Below are 19,843 nucleotides of genomic sequence, written 5' to 3' on the forward strand. Positions count from 1 at the left end.
TATCTATCTTGAGTTAATCTTTGTGAAGCATGTAAGATCTGTCCCGATTCATTTTTCTCATGTGGAGGTCCACTTGTTCTGGTACCATTTGTTGAAAAGACTATCTTTGCTCCATCATATAGCCTTGCTCTCTTGTCAAAGATTAGTGACTATGTTTATGTGGATCTATTTCTGGCTCTCTATTCTATTCCGTTGATTTATTTTTTCTATTCTTTTGCCAATATCACACTTTCTTGATTACTATTGCTTACTTCAAATCATTTTCAATTTTACTTGTACACACACATTTCAGGAAACTGAAGCAAATGCGCACGGCTGTAGTTTATAGCTGCTTTGAGTATAGCGTATATTTTCAATCAAAGTCGTTCTCAGAGTGTATGAGATGCTCAGGCCTTCCAAGTCAGGACACATGCATTGGACTTACATTAAAAAAATTACAAAAAGAAGGTAAATACCTACATCTGCTGCATAATTTTCAAAATTAATACAACTGAGAGCTACATTTCAAGTATATGAATGGCACCCTTAAAAATAACCAAGCAAGTGAATCCATAAGTTTTAATATTAACCTAAATGCTTGACGTTAAGATTAATACTGACCTTAGTTTGATTCCAAATTTCAGCCACAACAAATAGGTTTCATAGATACCGGGGTTTAAATTCAGCCACAAAGGGGTGGCAGGGTGGCTCAGTAGGTTAAGCGGTTAAGTGTCTGCCTTGGGCTCAGGTCATGATTCCAGAGCACCTGCCTGGATTGAGCCTCATGTCCTGCTCAGTGGGGTGCCTGCTTCTCCCCCTTCCCCTGCTCCTTCTTTCTCTCTCTCTAATAAAGAAATAAAATCCTTTAAAAAAATAAAAAAAGATAAAGAAATTCAGCAACAGAGGGGGAGCCTCCTGGATAAAAATTGATAAAACAACCCTTCCTTAGTCTGAATTCTGTTGTTTTCTGTTACACTCATTTATTTGATAGTCAGGTACTAAAAGTTCTTTTTTTTTTTAAATTAGACTTTTTATTTTGAGATAATTGTTGACTCCTATGATCTTATAAAGACATACTGGAGATCCCCTGTACCCTCGATCATGTTTCCCCTAAGGGAAATGCAAATACAAAACCACAGTTCAGTATCCCAACAAACTGACACTGGAACAGTCAAAATACAGAACATTTCCATCACTACGTGGCTTGTCCATTTTGCCCATTTTTTTATAATAAATTTATTTTTTATTGGTGTTCAATTTACCAATATACAGAATAACACCCAGTGCTCATCCCGTCAAGTGCCCCCTCAGTGCCCGTCACCCATTCACCCCCACCCTCGTCCTCCTCCCCTTCCACCACCCCTAGTTCGTTTCCCAGAGTTAGGAGTCTTTATGTTCTGTCTCCCTTTCTGATATTTCCCACACATTTCTTCTCCCTTCCCTTCTATTCCCTTTCACTATTATTTATATTCCCCAAATGAATGAGAACATATAATGTTTGTCCTTCTCCGATTGACTTACTTCACTGAGCATAATACCCTCCAGTTCCATCCACGTCGAAGCAAATGGTGGGTATTTGTCATTTCTAATAGCTGAGTAATATTCCATTGTATACATAAACCACATCTTCTTTATCCATTCATCTTTCGATGGACACCGAGGCTCCTTCCACAGTTTGGCTTTTGTGGACATTGCTGCTAGAAACATCGGGGTGCAGGTGTCCCGGCGTTTCATTGCATCTGTATCTTTGGGGTAAATCCCCAACAGTGCAATTGCTGGGTCGTAGGGCAGGTCTATTTTGAACTCTTTGAGGAACCTCCACACAGTTTTCCAGAGTGGCTGCATCAGTTCACATTCCCACCAACAGTGTATGAGGGTTCCCCTTTTCTCCGCATCCTCTCCAACATTTGTGGTTTCCTGCCTTGTTAATTTTCCCCATTCTCACTGGTGTGAGGTGGTATCTCATTGTGGTTTTAATTTGTATTTCCCTGATGGCAAGTGATGCAGAGCATTTTCTCATGTGCATGTTGGCCATGTCTATGTCTTCCTCTGTGAGATTTCTCTTCATGTCTTTTGCCCATTTCATGATTGGATTGTTTGTTTCTTTGGTGTTGAGTTTAATAAGTTCTTTATAGATCTTGGAAACTAGCCCTTTATCTGATAGGTCATTTGCAAATATCTTCTCCCATTCTGTAGGTTGTCTTTTAGTTTTGTTGACTGTATCCTTTGCTGTGCAGAAGCTTCTTATCTTGATGAAGTCCCAATAGTTCATTTTTGCTTTTGTTTCTTTTGCCTTCATGGATGTATCTTGCAAGAAGTTACCGTGGCTAAAAGTTCTTAATTCTTATCATGCCAGCTCAACTAGAGTCCAGATATACACCAAAGGTAATGATGGATTGAGGTGCATCAGATTTTTGTTATTGCTTCTATTGTTTGTTTGTTTGTTTTTTTTTTTTTGGTTTTACTATTTGTATACATACACTAATATTAGAGGAGAAATCCTGAAGTTAAAAAGAGAATGTTAAGAAGAACATAGTGTCTGTGTTGTTAGGTTTATCTGTATTTTTAACTTTCCATAAGACTTTAAGTAATGAAAATCCATTAAAATAAGGGGAATAAGGAATTATTGGCAGGGTCACTCAAAGAAACTAAACACCTGGTTGTCAGTGAAGCACCTAAATATCCGTTTCCAAACAAGCAATGGTGATTCATCCTCTGAGTTTCTTAGATGGATTTTTTTTTTTTAATTCAGAACCTAAATGGATTGTTCTCTATCAAGAGCTTAATTCTACCCCGATCTGTCTTTAACTGTCAAGTACATTTTCATGGTTCAGAATCATCTTTTTTTATGATTATTAAATGAAATGATGGAAACACTCAGAAAGAATAAACTGTCCATTCAGAGTGTTGAGGATTGGAAAAAGAGTGTTATTTGAATACTATTACTGGGTTTTATGTGTAATGCACAGTTGGGCTTAGCATCTGCTGCGTCTGCTCTTTGCTAGAAAAGGCTGCCTTTCCCTAACAATGGAAAGGCATTTCCCTGCCCTTGAATATGACTGAAGATGAAGTACATGAAGATGTTCAGGCCCACCTGGTGTAATGTATGACGGAGTCAGCTGCCCACGTTGTGAAGGCTGAAGTGGCCCCAATGGGAGTAGCAGCTGGTATGCATGTGCTCACATCAGCCCATGCTTCAAAAATAGACCAGACTAACACCAAAAAACTAGCTTTGCATTTGGATGGAGGACACAGTTTTCACTTTTCTTCAAGGCTGATTAATTACACAATTTGCATCTAGCAATCACTTGTCAATTATAAGCAGCAGGCAGCAGATGATACTGTAACTGTCTGTTCAATAGTAATTTTTAGAGAGAAGCGTTGAAAACAGAGTTGGTTCAGGAAACAATGTAATTAAATAAGCAGCCAAAAGAAAATATTTCAACTCTTCTTATTGCCTTACTCTACCCTTCTCTGTTGGGCTAACAGAAGTATTTTCCTTGGGGCTGATTGTTACTACTGATTTCTAAGTGGATTCCAATGTTGCCTTTTGATGTGACTTGATTTTATAACTGCAGCTGCATTATATGAAGAAATGCCCCTAGTATGTACCAAATCTATTCAACTTGAAAATTTTCTGAAGTGTTATCAATGTTTTAAAATAATAGAAATTTTTAAAAATAAAAAAAATAATAGAAATTTAAAAAGAAAATTGAGGGAAATCCCACCCAAGGAAGGAATACACTTTATTTTGATAAAATGTTCTTGAAGCCTTTATCAGGAGCCATGCATTAGTAACACTTTCGGCCAATCAAACATCAAAAAACTACCATCAACACAGCAATAGCAACAAGACCAACCAACCACCCAAAACATATCAGCCTTATAAAGCTGTAAAAATGATTAAATCAGTTCATATTCTGATAAGTTGATTCAAATTTAATATTTACCTATAAAAATAAAATGAAATAAAACAGAAAAAAAATTATATTCCTTTTCCACTCTGTACTTATCCTGAAAAACTCACTAATTTTAAAGAAACACTTGGATGGAGATGGTGAAGAAACCTATCACTCCTTGTGCCTAGCAGTGTTCAGATCTATAAAGTTTTAGGGCACAAAGATTGTATGAATATCAGTTATTTTTATTACTTAAGACTCGCTGTTTACCAGAGTTGCAATGCAGCATCAGTAGCTGCTAGTAACTGAAGAATATTGGCAAATGATTTGTCATGCTCTCCATTCCATGGAGTGTTCCATCTTTTCCATGACATACCCACCATCTTGCCTATGGTGGTCTACACAGATACTGGGAAAAATAAAGAACTTTGGAAGATGGCTGTTGCTGTTTAATGTTATTTAGAGTTAACAGAATCTGTTCTAAATACTTGTTCTAAATTAATCAATTCTTTTCAATGCCTTTTTCGTGTGGCATATTGGTGAACAATATAGCTTTTGGAGGCCAGACAACCTTGTGTTTAAATCCTGCTTTGTCATTATATATAGATTATCTTAACCAATTTATATCAATTTATTAAATTGATAAAATAAATAAACTGATTTCTTGCTCTGCATATTAATCATAGTTACTTCACAGGGTTTTACTTATCATAGTTCCTGTCATACAAATGTCAAGTAGGGGGTAGCCCAATGGCTAAGCGGTTTAGCGCAGCCTTCAGCCCAGGGTATGATCCTGGAGACCTGGGATTGAATTACCAATAGACCTTTATTTTCTAGTAGCATAAGAAAATTTTAGGATGACTAGTTAATTGTTGGGAATTTTATTGCTGTACATCTTTTACTTTACTATGTCCAGATCTGAAAAATGAATCCAAGAGTCACTATACAAAACATATGAGTATAGTCAAAATACATCTGCTTGGGGAGCAGAGAAAGGCTTGAAAGTATAAGGACAAAGGCTTATTTCCTTTTCCTTAGAAGTTGTATTTGAGTATAAAGGATGCATGGATATTTTCATTCTTTATTACTTTAGTATTACATAAAATTTATATTAATTGATATAATTTTTGAAAACAGAAATTTTGTCTACATGGCTTCAGAATTCAAAGTTTAGCTTGAGCCTATAGTTTAAGAGTATCTAGAGGTGCCTGAACCAGATGAGGTTCATATATTTGGGGACAAATCAATTTTAGAGATTTTGGAATGCAATTTGACTCTTTGTCACTTGTATTTTACCTGAACTCCTGATATGAGCAAAGCACTGGAATGTATCTCAAGTACAATTTATCACACACACACAAAAAAGTACAGTTTATCATAGTCTTCTAACATTATATCAAGATAAATTTGCCTAAGTGTAGATTTCACCTATCAGACCATGCATACTGTGGTAGATTACATAGACACATTAGTTTTTTAAATACAATTGAATTTTATTAGCTATTTTTTTAACTGTTTGCATCAGGTCATTGGTCATTATCTTGTTGCTACTTCACTACATTGCAATGCTACTTTAGTACCTGGTGTTTAAACTTTTAGGAGGGCTCCTGGCGTCATTAATTGCAGTGCTCTCAGTAAAATGGAAATGCAGGATCTTTGGTTCAAAAAAACAGGAAAATCAAATGGATTAAATGTACTAAAATATAAAGTGTTTTCCTTTCTTCTGCAGTGTCTCTCTCTCTCTCTTAGTTGGTCATGATGTTTTTTTATTTGCTCTTTGTTGTCATTCTAAGTAAGGAAATATTAAATTATTAGCATGGATTTTATCATTTATATCTACATTGTGCATTGTCAACTTTGTAAATATAAGAGCATTTAACCTGTATGCAGACTCACTGAAGTGAATGTGTAGCTTGTATAAGCATTTGTATTATATTCTCACCAGAACAGTGGACACATTGCACAATTTACTCAAGTGTTTTTATTCCACTTCTTATTTTAAAGACATTTTTAAAATTTAATTTAATTAATTTATTTTTATTCCACTTCTTGATACATACGTATTCTACCAACACTTTGACGTCTGGCTTATGGTGGAGTCAGGAAGGACTCTAAGGAGAAAGAACTATGGATTGCCCCATCTTTTCCTTTCTTTGTATATCATTATTTTTAGCCTGAGTGATTGGCTTAAGGGAGAGTAAAGGATATGACAGGATTCCTTAGTTGTTCATGTTTCTATTGCTTTCATGTTATATTTGAAGCGAGTTCAAGTCCAAATGGAAAGCATGGTCTGCAGCTTCTCTTTACTCAGTTATGGACATAACACACTTACACCTTGAACTTGCATGAAGTCTCTCTGAAATCCCACCCATTGTGGTTTCACTGGCATTTTATGCTCATGGGACATTGCTAACACTATATGTAAATGAGATGGCAAGGAGCTGCAGACATACACACTGTGTGTATCTCCTCTATGCATGGGTATCCTCCCTCCTCCCCTCAGATTTCACTTACAAAATAATGTTTAAAGATAAAATTATTAAGAATTTTAGGATGGCAATAACAGAATGGGGCTCTTGTAAGCATTGAGTTTTGTACTGTTGTGGAGGTCACACACCCATGGAGCTGGCCCTGAATGTTATAGTGAAACTATAGTGAAGGTAAGTTGTTGCCAAAATGCCACTCAGAAGGGTATCTACTATAATTTACTTATATCTTGATGATTTATTCACATCACCTGGACACAATTTTTCCCTTAGTTTAAAAGTTAAAGTGAGACTCAGCATCCCCAAACAAATGCACAGGTTTTTATACCTTTGATTGATGCCTTTTCTTTCTCATTCCCTACCCACACTCCAGGAGCACCTTCACTCTCTTCTTCTTTAATTGAGGAACACAAAAATAAAATACTAACTCAGTACCAGGATATATTTACAAGATAGAGTGAGGGCATTCACTAAGCACAAAGAACCAAGTCATATAAAAAAAACTTTTAATATTGTTCAACAATTAGCTCTCATGAGAGTGATAGACTGATCCTTTCAAATCCAGTTTCTTCTCTATATCCTGAAATGTCACTGTCTGTTTTAGCTCCCAGGATCCTGCCTGAACTCTGGGCCTCCAGATTCACACTCTAATATGTTCTTTACCATGACACCGAAGTGATTTTTATGGAGCATATAGCCAATCTGGGTGCTCCTCGCCTAAAATATTTTACTGGATTTTTCACATCTTCACGATAATCAATGTCCTTAGTGGTTTGGCCCTGCCCACCTCTCCAGCCTCTGAGGTATCCTAACACCCTTCAAACAATGTGCAAATATTTAAATACATTTGCTCTCTAATCTTTCTATGTGTACTATCCTACTTCCTGGAAAACTCTACCCTGTTTTCTTTACCTATTCTTCTCTTACCTCTTTTCTAAGAATTATGTTAGGAATTAATCAATTTGTTCATTTTCCTATTCATTTATTTCCTCAATAAGTATTTGTTGATATGCCAGGTGCTGTGCTAGAGTTGTGGGACACAGTGATGGATAAGAATAGAGAAAGCCTTGACCTTGGGGGGCGCTTAGTCATGGGGAGTGGAAGCAAATAATACATGTCCAGTATTTTTGCCATAAGCACATTTGCCTCAAGCATTTTCATCAGTCATTTTCACTGAATCACTAATTGGCCATAAGATAATTTTGGTGTATAAGATAAAATCATGAAAAATGAGATGGACATTCATTCAAAAGGACATAATGAAACATGAAAAATGAGTAACAAAATTAGAAAGACTTTACTGTAAAATATGAAATATTTGAATACATTTAAAATGTATAGATTATGGCAGTCTTCCACAAATAATTGATTTTATTTTGTGGATTTTATCTAAATACTTACCTTCAAAGTCTTTCGTTCATAGAAGTATACATTTGCGGAGGTTTTTGCTTGATAATTTGTCTTGGTAGTTAAGAATAAACCTGCCCTACGACCCAGCAATTGCACTGTTGGGGTTTACCCCAAAGATACAGATGCAATGAAATGCCGGCGCAGCTGCATCCCGATGTATATAGCAGCAATGGCCACAATAGCCAAACTGTGGAAGGAGCCTCGGTGTCCATCGAAAGATGAATGGATAAAGAAGATGTGGTTTATGTATACAATGGAATATTCCTCAGCCATTAGAAACGACAAATACCCACCATTTGCTTCAACGTGGGTGGAACTGGAGGGTGTTATGCTGAGTGAAATAAGTCAATCGGAGAAGGACAAACATTATATGTTCTCATTCATTTGGGGAATATAAATAATAGTGAAAGGGAATAGAGGGGAAGGGAGAAGAAATGGGTAGGAAATATCAGAATGGGAGACAAAACATGAAGACTCCTAACTCTGGGAAACAAACTAGGGGTGGTGGAAGGGGAGGAGGGCGGGGGGTGGGGGTGAATGGGTGATGGGCACTGAGGGGGGCACTTGACAGGATGAGCACTATTATTCTGTATGTTGGCAAATTGAACACCAATAAAAAATAAATTTATTATTAAAAAAAATAATTTGTCTTGGTTAGTATCTTTTATTTTTTTCACTGAAATTTCTTCATTAATTAAGAGAGGTATCAGTTTCCAAACACTGGAGTGCATATTTGTCACTAAACTTTGTATTGTGTTGGGTTTTCTTTACTTTTTTTTTTTTTGTATTATATTTTGAAAGCCATCTACACTGTTTGTTCTTGGCATATTGTCACATGTCCACTGATAGATATTCCTAAATTCTGTGGGAATTGTGGGTTCAAAACTCTGCCCTACCCTATAGATCATTATCAGGGTTAAGACTTATATAACATAAAAAGGGGAGTACTGCATCCACAGAGAAATCAAATCAGTCAACCAGTTATTTTTTTTATCTTTTATGGCAAAATTGACTTTTAGATAATTAGTGATGTGGTGAACATATTTGCAGAAGGAGTCTACAGCACAGATGCTATGGTGAAAATACTACCTACAGCCCAAATAATATGTGCTTTTTTATTAAAAGGCATATACAGATAGGTACAGAAAATGCCCAAATCAATAACAATTTTGGTAACCTCTGCCAAGGAGGAAATGCTGTATGGGATAAGAACACAGAAAGAAGAAAGTATAACCCAGTGGAAATAACAGTTGAGCTGCACACTGAGGGGAGGATTGGAGTGACTTAGAAAGTGAAATGAGGAGGTTGAGTGGGATGCAGGGAACAGGGAGAGTTCTTCCAGAGGAAAGAAGAGCATAATCAAACGTCCTGTGGCAGAAGAGAACCTGACATTCAAGACACCAAAAGGAAGAAAAGGGTCAATATGAGTTAGGAGAGGTAGGAGGAAGTTTGACTGGGAAGGGCCTTGTAGGCCAAGATAAAATTTTAGTTTGCATCCAAGCGCAGTAGAAAACTTCTGGAGTGTTTGGTTTAAGGGGGAAGGCAGTAGAGCAGGGGATCACACTTCCATTCATTCTTAAAAAGACTTCTCAGTCTTAGATACAGTGTGGAGAGCAGATCTGAGGAGAAGAAGAGTGGAGAATCTTCCACAAGGTCAAGGAAGAGATATTTATGAGTGAAAGTAGAAGTGAGGTTACCACTTGTGTGAAGATTTCTTGAGTTCCCTAAACCTCACCCATCTCCAGCATCAGGGCTGGAATAGAACTTCTTTCCTCGTGCTCCTGTGGAACCCTGTGTTTTTGTTGTGGTTGTTGTTTTTACTTAATGTATACAATGAGCTTGTGATGGACATCGTCTTTATCCTCATTTTCTGTGCAAGGAAGTATAAGGTTTGAAGGGTGAAGCAATTTGCCCATAGTTCCATGGCTAGTGGCTGGTGGAGGCAGTGTCTATGAGAAGGGGAGGCAAAGGTCTGAGAAAGAACAGGGAATAAATAAGCCAAATGTTTGCATGGGAGGAAGCAGAAAATGTTGACTGCACAAGGAAGTTCAAGCTGAGACCAGAAGACAGGTTAGTGCCAAAATGTAGTACCAAATTTACATCAAATAATGATATGTTTAAAATCAGAACTCCAAAGTGGTGAGTGCTCTTTGCATGGTTTGGTGCCTAAGGCATACACTGATGCCAGCCCACGGACCCTCCATGTGCCTCACCGGCACGCTTACTATGTCATTCTCTCTCTTAGAGTCCTATCAGGAGTGTGTACTCCTTGTCTCTATTCTCTCATTCACTAGAAAACGGCATTTAATTCTTCCTAGCTCAATCTTCACGTCCAAGAAATGTTTAAGTTCTGATCATTTTAATTCCAAACCCTTTCTTAAGTCTCTCCACTGTCTAGCCCTTCTGCTACTCTGCTAGTCCAGATTTTCAGGCATTAGCCTATCTTTCCTGATTTGTTCCAATAGCAGCTTGAATGGTTAAGAATCTTTCCTCCTCTCAACTGTGTGCTCCTGTCTGCTGGCCAAGAAACCGATTCAAACATTGTTGTGAAAGAATCCTGGGCTTTCTGCCTACCTTCCCTGTGCCATCTCTTACCACCCCTGCCTCACTCCATAAGATCCAACAGCTTCAACTTATTTGTGGCTCACATAAAAAGCCATTTGTTTTTATTCCATACCTCTTGCCCCCATGATATTTCCTTTTCTTGAAACACCGTAAACCTCTTTTCATATCCCCACACCCTCCACCCCCTCCCTGTCCCTACTTCTTTGTCTACCTGACTTCTGTGATGACCTCCTGTACTCAGGTCCTGTACCAGCTCCTCCCAGAAGCCTCCTGGCCATAGGAGCTGCTCTCTTGGCTGGGCTGGATGCTCTTCCTCCTCTATCCTTAATATGCACTGCTCCTTTAGAATATTATTTGTTTACATCTCTCCCTCATTAGACTTGGGTGATATCCTTGAGGGTAAGACAGCCTCTTATTTACCTGAGGACCCTCAGGGCATACTCAATACTAATATACAGAACACTACCCATCCAAATTTCTGCATCTGCTTTATTGCCGGTTACTGAAGAACCCTTTCTCCCAATTCATTTGGAAACTTTTCCTACACTGACTACCTGAAAGTCCCCAAAAGATTTCTGTCCTGAAAGCCCTTCCCCCTAATATTTATTGTCTTTTTTGCTAAGATGCCTTGTGTTAGTTTTCTACGGCTGCCATAACCAAGTACCACAGACTGAGTGGCTTAAACAATTTATTTTCTCATAGTTCTGGAGGCTAGAAGTTTAAGGTCAAGATGTTAGCAGAGTTCATTTCTCCTGAGACTTTTTTCCTTGGCTTGAGATGACCACCTTCTCCCTGTGACTTCTCATGATCTTCCTTCTATGTGTGTATGTGTATTCCTTCTTCTAGTAAGGGCCAGAGTCATTTGGGTTGGGGCCCACCATAATGACATCATTTAAAATATTTAATCACCCCTTTAAAACACCCTAGCTCCACATACAATCACATTCTGAGGTACTAGGAGTTAGGACTTCAACATATGAATTTTGGGAGGACACAATTCAGCCTTTAAGATGCCCCCTACCCATTGATAACTTTACCCAAATTTACTGCCAGTCTCTAAGCAGCCCATCTGCAGAGATGCAGGTTATAGCATCCCTGGCTTCCTCCCTCCCTCCTGTTGAAAGTTCCATGGTGATCACTTTAGATTTGGATCTCTCAGAAACTAAACTTCTGGGATCATTTTGGGTATGAAGCTGACCATGAGTGACATATGGGAACTGGGAGAACTATTTCTTCTTCGCGATGTTTTCTCATATTTGAATAGATGACTTCCTATTTTCATTTTACTTCCTATCTTCTCTGAACTCCTAGAGAATTTAGAGTTCATATCCTACAAGTAAGTGGGCCATTGGCTGGTGTAACTGTCACATCTTTTGAAATTCCAGAGATGTATAATTTTTTGGTAGTGCTGATTGTTTTCAAATACATTGTCTTATGGGGATCTTTTTTTAAAAAATACGAATTATATATTATACTTCTTATTGCTGAAGAAATAGAACCCCAAAGAGGCCACACATCAAGGAAGTGTAACAGTTGTTCTCAAATTTGAATCTTCACAATAGGACCCCAGGGTTTTTTACACTATAACATTGTTATCTTATTTACAAGGTCCGTAGAGCTGGACACATATTTATTTTATAAGCATTTACTTTTATGAGCCTATGCTTATTTTATTAACTCATAATTGATTCACCTTTTTAAATTTTTGCTTATTTTATACACTTTAATTTTATAGAATCTTAATAAATTTAAAATTTATAATTATGATTTATAATGTAAACTTTTGAATATTTTTAAAGCTAAAAAATAAATATACCTATTTAAACTTATTTAATAAACTTGTGCTGTAGTTCTTCTATTGTATTTATAGATTTTATAATTGTAATAATCTATAATTGTTATCATTTTTATTGAAGACTTTATAAACCTTTATATTACTTATTAATATTTCCATACAAAAATTCTTATAAACTGAGCACAGAGCTAAGTTACAATACTCAGAGGATAATTCATTGAACACAAAGAAGAGAAAATCTATTAAATCATAGTAGAGATACATAGATAGCTGATATTTCACTCTGAAAGGACATCAAGAAAGAATAAAATAAGACATTTGATATTCACATGAAAAATAATATTGGCACTTTTTATGTATTTCTTTGAGCCAAATTTTAATTTAAATCCTCCAGGGAAGCCTATGGCATAGGTATTCTTCTTGTTTTATGTTTGGAGAAACTGAAGCTTATGATTCAATAGCCTGCTCAAGATCTCAAAGCTAACAAGTTACGGAGCTAGAATTCGATCTCGTGCTTCTGACTCTACGCTATTGTTTCACTGTGTCACAAGCTGAAGAAATTACAGGATAGAGACCTAGTCAGCAATTACTCATTGTAACCAGGGACATACTGGGTACAGACACTTGAAGCCAATGTGGCTCATAAAAGGGGTGTTGCATTGCTTTGGTTGGTCATCTGACACTGAGTTACTAACCCCCCGTGGGCCTTAGTGTCTTCATCTATAAATATGTTGTTAATTTGTTGCATCTTTCTCATAAGTTTGCTGTATAGAAAAAAAGAGTTGTAGGTGTGTGTATATACATGCATACATACATGATAAATATGACTTGTAGTTGTCTAAGCCAGTCTAATACTTTTGAAAAACAATAATTGAATAGTATAGAATAAAAGCCATAAAAATGTCTATATCTCTGGCTCAGGAACCCTACTCCTAGAAATATATTCTGAAGAAATGATTCAAAAGACAAAAAATATATATTTAGGTATTAATTACAGGAAAAAATAGTTTGGTTGTTCCTCAAAGAGTAAAACATAGAGTTACATTATGATCTCGTATTTCCATCCCTGTTTGTATAATCAAGAGAAATAAGAAGATACATCCCACACAAAAACTTGGACGTCAGTGTTCATAGATGTTTTATTCATAATAGCCACAAAGTAGAAACAACTCATGGATGAATAGATAAATTTGGTATATCCATTCAATGGAATATGTTTGGCAATAAAAAGATGAAGTAGTGGGATCCCTGGGTGGCGCAGTGGTTTGGCGCCTGCCTTTGGCCCAGGGCCGATCCCGGAGACCCGGGATCGAATCCCACGTCGGGCTCCCGGTGCATGGAGCCTGCTTCTCCCTCTGCCTGTGTCTCTGCCTCTCTCTCTCTCTCTCTCTCTGTGATTATCATGAATAAATAAAAAAAAATAAAATCTTTAAAAAAAAAAAAAAAAAAAAAAAAAAAAAAGATGAAGTAGTGATACATGCTACAATATGGGTGAATTTTGAAAATATTATGCTTAGTGGAAGTCATGAAAGACCACATATTATATGATTCCATTTATATAATATGTCCAGAATAGGCGAAAATATAGAGATAGATAGTAGACTAGTGGTTGCCTAGGTAAGGAGGTTGCCTAGGTTGCCTAGAGGAGAGCAAAGGAGGGATGCTGAATGACTGCCACAATTCCATTGTGGTGGTGGCTGTACAATTCTGTGTGTATACTAAAAAATATGGAATTGTGCACTTTAAATGGGTGAATTGTAGGTTATGTGAATTGATTCAATACACTGTTTTTTAAATTTCCAAAAAATGTAGAGGGAAAAATGGAAATAAGAAAATACCTACCAAGATATCAAATACATTATACTCTACTTTGTTGATGGAACATTATGTAGTCACTAAATATTGCAAGTCCAAAAACTGTAACAACACAGAAAATAAGTAATGTGATAAGTAAAAAATGCATAAGAGTATGATGCAAAGTGGTGTTATAGCTAAATATGCATGTATTTGGCTAAAGGCTGGCAGGAAACTTGTAGACACAAGCATATGGTAAAGGGAAAGTGCTTCTTTCTTCCAGGAGTATCACTAATGTTGTTGAGTGTCTCAAGAGCACTTGTTTTAATGTTCTTTGTAATGGTAGCCCTGTGGTAGGTACCAGTGCTACTGAAGATGCATAAAAAATAGAAAAGGAAGGAAGAAGCACAAGGGACATTTTAAAAATCAGCATGTGAAACATCCAAGAAATGGAAATTTAAATGCAAAAATTTAGCAGAGCATTTAAGGGAAATGAGTACTGAGGGAGGTACTAAAGAATGTATAAGCAAAAAAAAAAAAAAAAAAAAAAAAGAATGTATAAGCAGGGCAGCCTCTAACGGAATTCTGTCCAGAAAACTTAAAAATTGGACTGCCTGTGTACAGTTCTTCCCTGTAATTCTATGCCTGCAAGTTCTGAAGGGAGGGGATTTTCATATGCTAGAGCTGGTGTAGGTCTGTGATAATGACCCAAAAGGAAATAGGAAAACTTAGCAGTATGCACAGTTTACTTAAGTTCACTAAAATTGTATTGGAGTGTGGAAAAAAGGAGGAAGTCTAGCTAAGTCTAAGTGAGTCAACATTTAATGACCCTCCACCCAGTCCTCCTCCCTTCCCAAGGCCACCTCACCTCTGCATCTGTGTGCTTGACCCTTGCAAGGAAGGAACTCCAGCTGGGGTGGGTGGGGTGAACCCGAATCTCTGTTGGTCAGTCTCAACCATCAGATTGAGAGGCCAGAGAAAACAGGGGCCAGAGCAATGGTGGTGACCTATATCATATACTCTTCCTGGAACTTTTTCCTTCCCGAGTTCCCACTTAATGTTTGCAATATCACAGTCCTTCGATATCCTAGGTCCCAGAAACAACTCATGACTTTTGTGAGAAGCAACTAAAGTGCCATGTTGGCGGTTCTTTAAAAGTACTCTAAGTTATATTTACTCCAGATAAATAATGGTGACAGGGTAAGGCTGCAGAGAGGCATGGTGATCTTTAAATTAAGTTCTGCTTCCATCTCAAAACAGAACACATATAGAATCAAGACTTCTTAGGGAGGACACATTCTTTCCTTCAGGGTTATTAGGTTCATTTGAGCTGCCCAGCAATGTACCCTTAAATAGATGCTATCTGGACTGATCCTACTGTTTAAGCAGCTAACTTAAGTGATTCCTGCATCCTTCTTTGAAATCCTAGATTATTTCTGTCCTTTAGCACAGGAGCTGCTCTTATATTTCAGTCACCAGGATAAACACTGAAGGTTGTAATTACAGTTCAAGTCCTTAACCATTTCTTTTGTCTCCCTTTAGGAATTTAGTCTTAGAACAAAAACACAACGTATCTTTCCTGTGGAGATCTCTGAGCAATTCTGTAGCTTCTCAGGGGTGCAGTTATTATATAAAGAAGACGAAGGGCAGTAATTGCCCTCTTTTGCAGAGAGCTGTCTGAGGCTTCGACAACTTTTCTCGAACTCTGTTATTTTACTTTGTCCAAGTCCATTCTCAGCATCCCTGTCCCCACATTTAGCAAATGGTGAGTTCGATGTGGAACAGCAGCTATGCCAGCCACCCAGCCACTCGGCCACTCAACCACCCAAACAACAACAACAAAAACCCATGAGAAATCCTGAAATGAGGAAGGGATATAGAAAAAGGGAGACATTAGTTAATAATAACTGTATATCCATCACTACTCTGTTTTGTGTATGAACCCATGATTTCAGAAATTCTCTTGTATGTATGGTCCAGAATCATCACATATTTTCCCACCAAACCAATAATATGTAGGTAAGAAACCTATGTTTTGCAACTGATGGGTTGTTTTGGTGTTAACTGTACCCAGTGCAAACGTTATCAAGGGAATCTTTAGTCTAAAGAAAATCAGGCTGCACAACCTAACAAAACTAGTTATACGTTACCATAGCAACTGAACCAGCATCAGAGTGAAGGGCAGAGTTCTTCAGATTCATCTATTGTATCTGCAGATTGACTTCCTCGAAACAGAATCATAAGTCCTGATCATCAGCACTGAGTCAGTTATTTTCACTTAAAAAAAAAAAAGTTGTAGTCTCAAGTAGATATATTTTGGCCTTTCCCCTGGTGCTATTATTATCTTTGGGAGGTGGGGTTTGGTAACGGGATCCTTTGGAAATTTCATTCATGAATTCACTAATATGGCTGCAACCTGAGCCAGCAGGGTTTGATAGTAATTAAACTTTGATGGCTGGAATATGACCTGTGAAGTGAGTTGCTTGCTGGTCTCAGGTTAACCCCTAAAGGACGGAAATCCACATCCCTTGGAATCCAACCATAACCCCTGTTTTCTGACCCAGGGAAGAGAGCAGAGATTTAAATGACTTCTTCTAAGGGTAAACTGCAGGGCTTCTTCCCCAGGAATTATGCTTCACCTTTCTAGGTCACAGGTATCTTCACAATTAGTCTCAAAATACCCTGTGAGATGTGTGTAAATAATGCAAACCACATTCACAGGCAGGGCCACCCTGAAACAAGCAATTTGCCCAGGGTGAGATAATTAGTAACAGCAGGGGTAGAGATTCCAGAGAGCCATACTGTATCCTTTGCTAAGACCACTGAAAAATCTTCCTTCCATTCAAGAAAAATGGCCAATTAATGGACAGCAGGAGGTAGGGATGGATCAATACCTGCTAATGAATTTTTAAAGATCATTTTTATTTTATGGGGTTATTGGTACTTACAGTTAAGTTTTTTTCTTCAATATAACCCTCTTTATGTCTCCTCTAAAAAGAGTGAAAAATGTGTGTTATAGGAATGAGAGCTGGGAGTTAGAGAGAGCTGGATCTGGAGGGTGCTTTGGAAATTAGTGACTACATATAGAAAAAGATTCAGCTGGCAAAAAGAAAGATTACTCTAATAGAAAGCACCAACAGTATGTCTTCATCTGTACTGGCTGCAATGACGAAATACCATAGACTTGGTGTCTTATAAACAACAGAAATTTGTATCTCACAGTTCTGGAGGCTAACATCTGAGATCAGGACTCCAGCACTGTTGGCTGAGGGCCTTTTTCTGGGTTGTAGACTTCTCATTGTATTTTCACACAACAAAGAAACTCTCTTGGGTCTCTTTTATAAGGACACTAATCCCATTTATGAAGGCTCTGCCTTCGTGACCCAATCAGTCCCCAAAGGCCCCATATCCTAATACCATCCCTTAGAGATTAAGATATCAATATATGGACTTTTGCAGGGACATAAACATTTATTCAGACCACAGCCATATATAAGACCTGTGCTAAACCATGATGGATACAAAGATAACTATGACATGAATCTTATCCTTAGTAGTTCACATTCCCAGCAGATTGTGACAAGCACTCTAATAATAGTACATGGACTCTGTGGTAGAGAGAAGTTTATTTTTTTTTATTTTATTTTTTTTTATTTATGATGGTCACAGAGAGAGAGAGAGGCAGAGACACAGGCAGAGGGAGAAGCAGGCCCCACGCACCGGGAGCCCGACGTGGGATTCGATCCCGGGTCTACCAGGATCGCGCCCTGGGCCAAAGGCAGGCGCCAAACCGCTGCGCCACCCAGGGACCCCGAGAGAAGTTTATTTTGACTGTAGTCAGAAGTAGAGGAAGATACAGTCTACAGATTTAATGCAATCTCTATCAAAATACCAAAAGCATTTTTCATAGGACGAGAACAAATAATCCTAAATTTGTATGGAACCACAAAAGACCCCAAATAACTAAAGCAATCTTGGAAAAGAAAAGAAAAGCCGGAGGCATTACAATTCTGAACTTTGAGTTATATTACAAAGCTGTAGTAATCAAAGCAGTATGGTACTGACACGAAAATAGATACTTAGATCAATAGAACAGAATAGAGACCCCAAAAATAAACCCATGATTATATGGTCAACTAATCTTCAACAAAGGAGGCAATAACATGCAATGGAAAAAAGTCTTTTCAACAAATCGTATTGGGACAATTCGACAGCTACATGCAAAAAATGAAACCGGACCACTTTCTTACACCATACACAAAAACAAACTCAAAGTGGATTAAAGACCCAACATGAGACCCGAAATCATAAAAATCCTAGAAGAGAGCACAGGCAGTAACTTTTTCAACATCAGCCATAGCAACTTTTTGCTAGATATGTCTCCTGAGGCAAGGGAAACAAAAGCAAAAATAAGCTGTTGGGACTACATCAAAACAAAAAGCTTCTGCACAGCAAAGAAAACCATCAAAACTAAAAGACAACCTATAGAGTGGAAGAAAATATTTGCAAATGACATATCCAATAAAAGATTAGTATCTAAAATATATAAAGAACTTCTAAAACTCAACACCAGAGAACAAATAATCTGACTAAAAATGGGCAGAAGAAATGAACAGACATTTCTCCAAGGAAGACATCGAGTTGGCCGACAGACACATGAAAAGATTGCTCAACATCACTCATCATCAGGGAAATGTAAATCAACACCACAATGAGATATCATCTCACACCTGTCAGAATGCCTAAAATCAAAACAAAAGAAACAAAAAGTGTCAGCAAGGATGTGGGGAAGAGGAAACCTTCACGCACTGTTGGAGTGCAAACTGGTGCAGCCAGTCAGAGAAACTGTATGGAGGCTCCTCAAAAAATTAGAAATAGAATTACCATATGATCCAGTAATCGACACTACTGGATAACTTGAAAAGGATGCATATGCATCCCTATATTTATTGCAGCATTATTTACAATAGCCGAGATATGGAAGCAACCCAAGTCTCCATAAGTAGATGAATAGATGAAGTTGTACACACACATACACACACACACACACACACACACACACACATATATATAATGGAGTATTACTCATCCATAAAAGAGAATGAAATCTTGCCATTTGCACTGACATGGATGGGTCTAGAGGGTATTATGCTAAGTGAAATAAGTCAGTCAGAGAAAGGCAAATACCATATGATTTAACTAATATGTAGAATTTAAGAAACAAAACAAATGAACAAAGAAGAAAAGAGACAAACCAAAAAACAGACTCTTATCTCTAGAGAACAAACTGATGGTCACCAGAGAAGAGGTGCAGGGCAGAGGGTAAAATGAATGAAGGGAATTAAGAGTTCACTTACTGTGATGAGCACTGAATAATGTATAGAATTGTTGAGTCACTATACTGTACACCTGAAACTAATGTAACACTGTATGTTAACTATACTGGAATTAAAAAATTTAAAGACAGAAAGAGAAGAAGTGGAGAAAAATAGTGAAGTGGTTTTTAGAGAATCTGAGCTGGGCTTAACAGGACAGGTAGGAAATCATATGCAGATGCTGAGGAAAGGATATTTTAGAATCCATAAACAGTATGAAAAAGGCTCAGGATGGAGTCTGTTTAAGGAAAACACATCGACTCACATCGGTGGGTTTTAGGTCAGATTGTGGGACAGAGTGGGAGTTCAGGCAGAAAAAATAAAAAGGAGTCCCATTTGGTGCATTTTGAAAGCAGTTAGAGAACTATAGACATTATCCCACATGGAATTAAAGATCTGAAAACTGGAAGTTTACTTGTGGTAAGTGTTTTTACACAGCAGTATAGCAGTAAAGTTATTTTTGTTTTAAAAAGTTTCATACCATTTGATTTATGTTCTAGGGAGATATCTTAACAGATGAGGCTGAAAATATTTTGCATT

The 19,843-nt window shown here is 37.5% G+C and overlaps 1 protein-coding gene across 7 annotated transcripts in view; it reads left to right on the plus strand.

The window, feature by feature from the left end:
- Positions 1–19,843, plus strand: part of RASGEF1B (RasGEF domain family member 1B) — a 550,412-nt gene that overhangs the window by 362,682 nt on the left and 167,887 nt on the right. The window lies entirely within an intron of this gene.

The sequence above is a fragment of the Canis lupus genome, chromosome 32, assembly GCF_011100685.1.
Source record: "Canis lupus familiaris isolate Mischka breed German Shepherd chromosome 32, alternate assembly UU_Cfam_GSD_1.0, whole genome shotgun sequence".
NCBI lineage: Eukaryota > Metazoa > Chordata > Mammalia > Carnivora > Canidae > Canis > Canis lupus.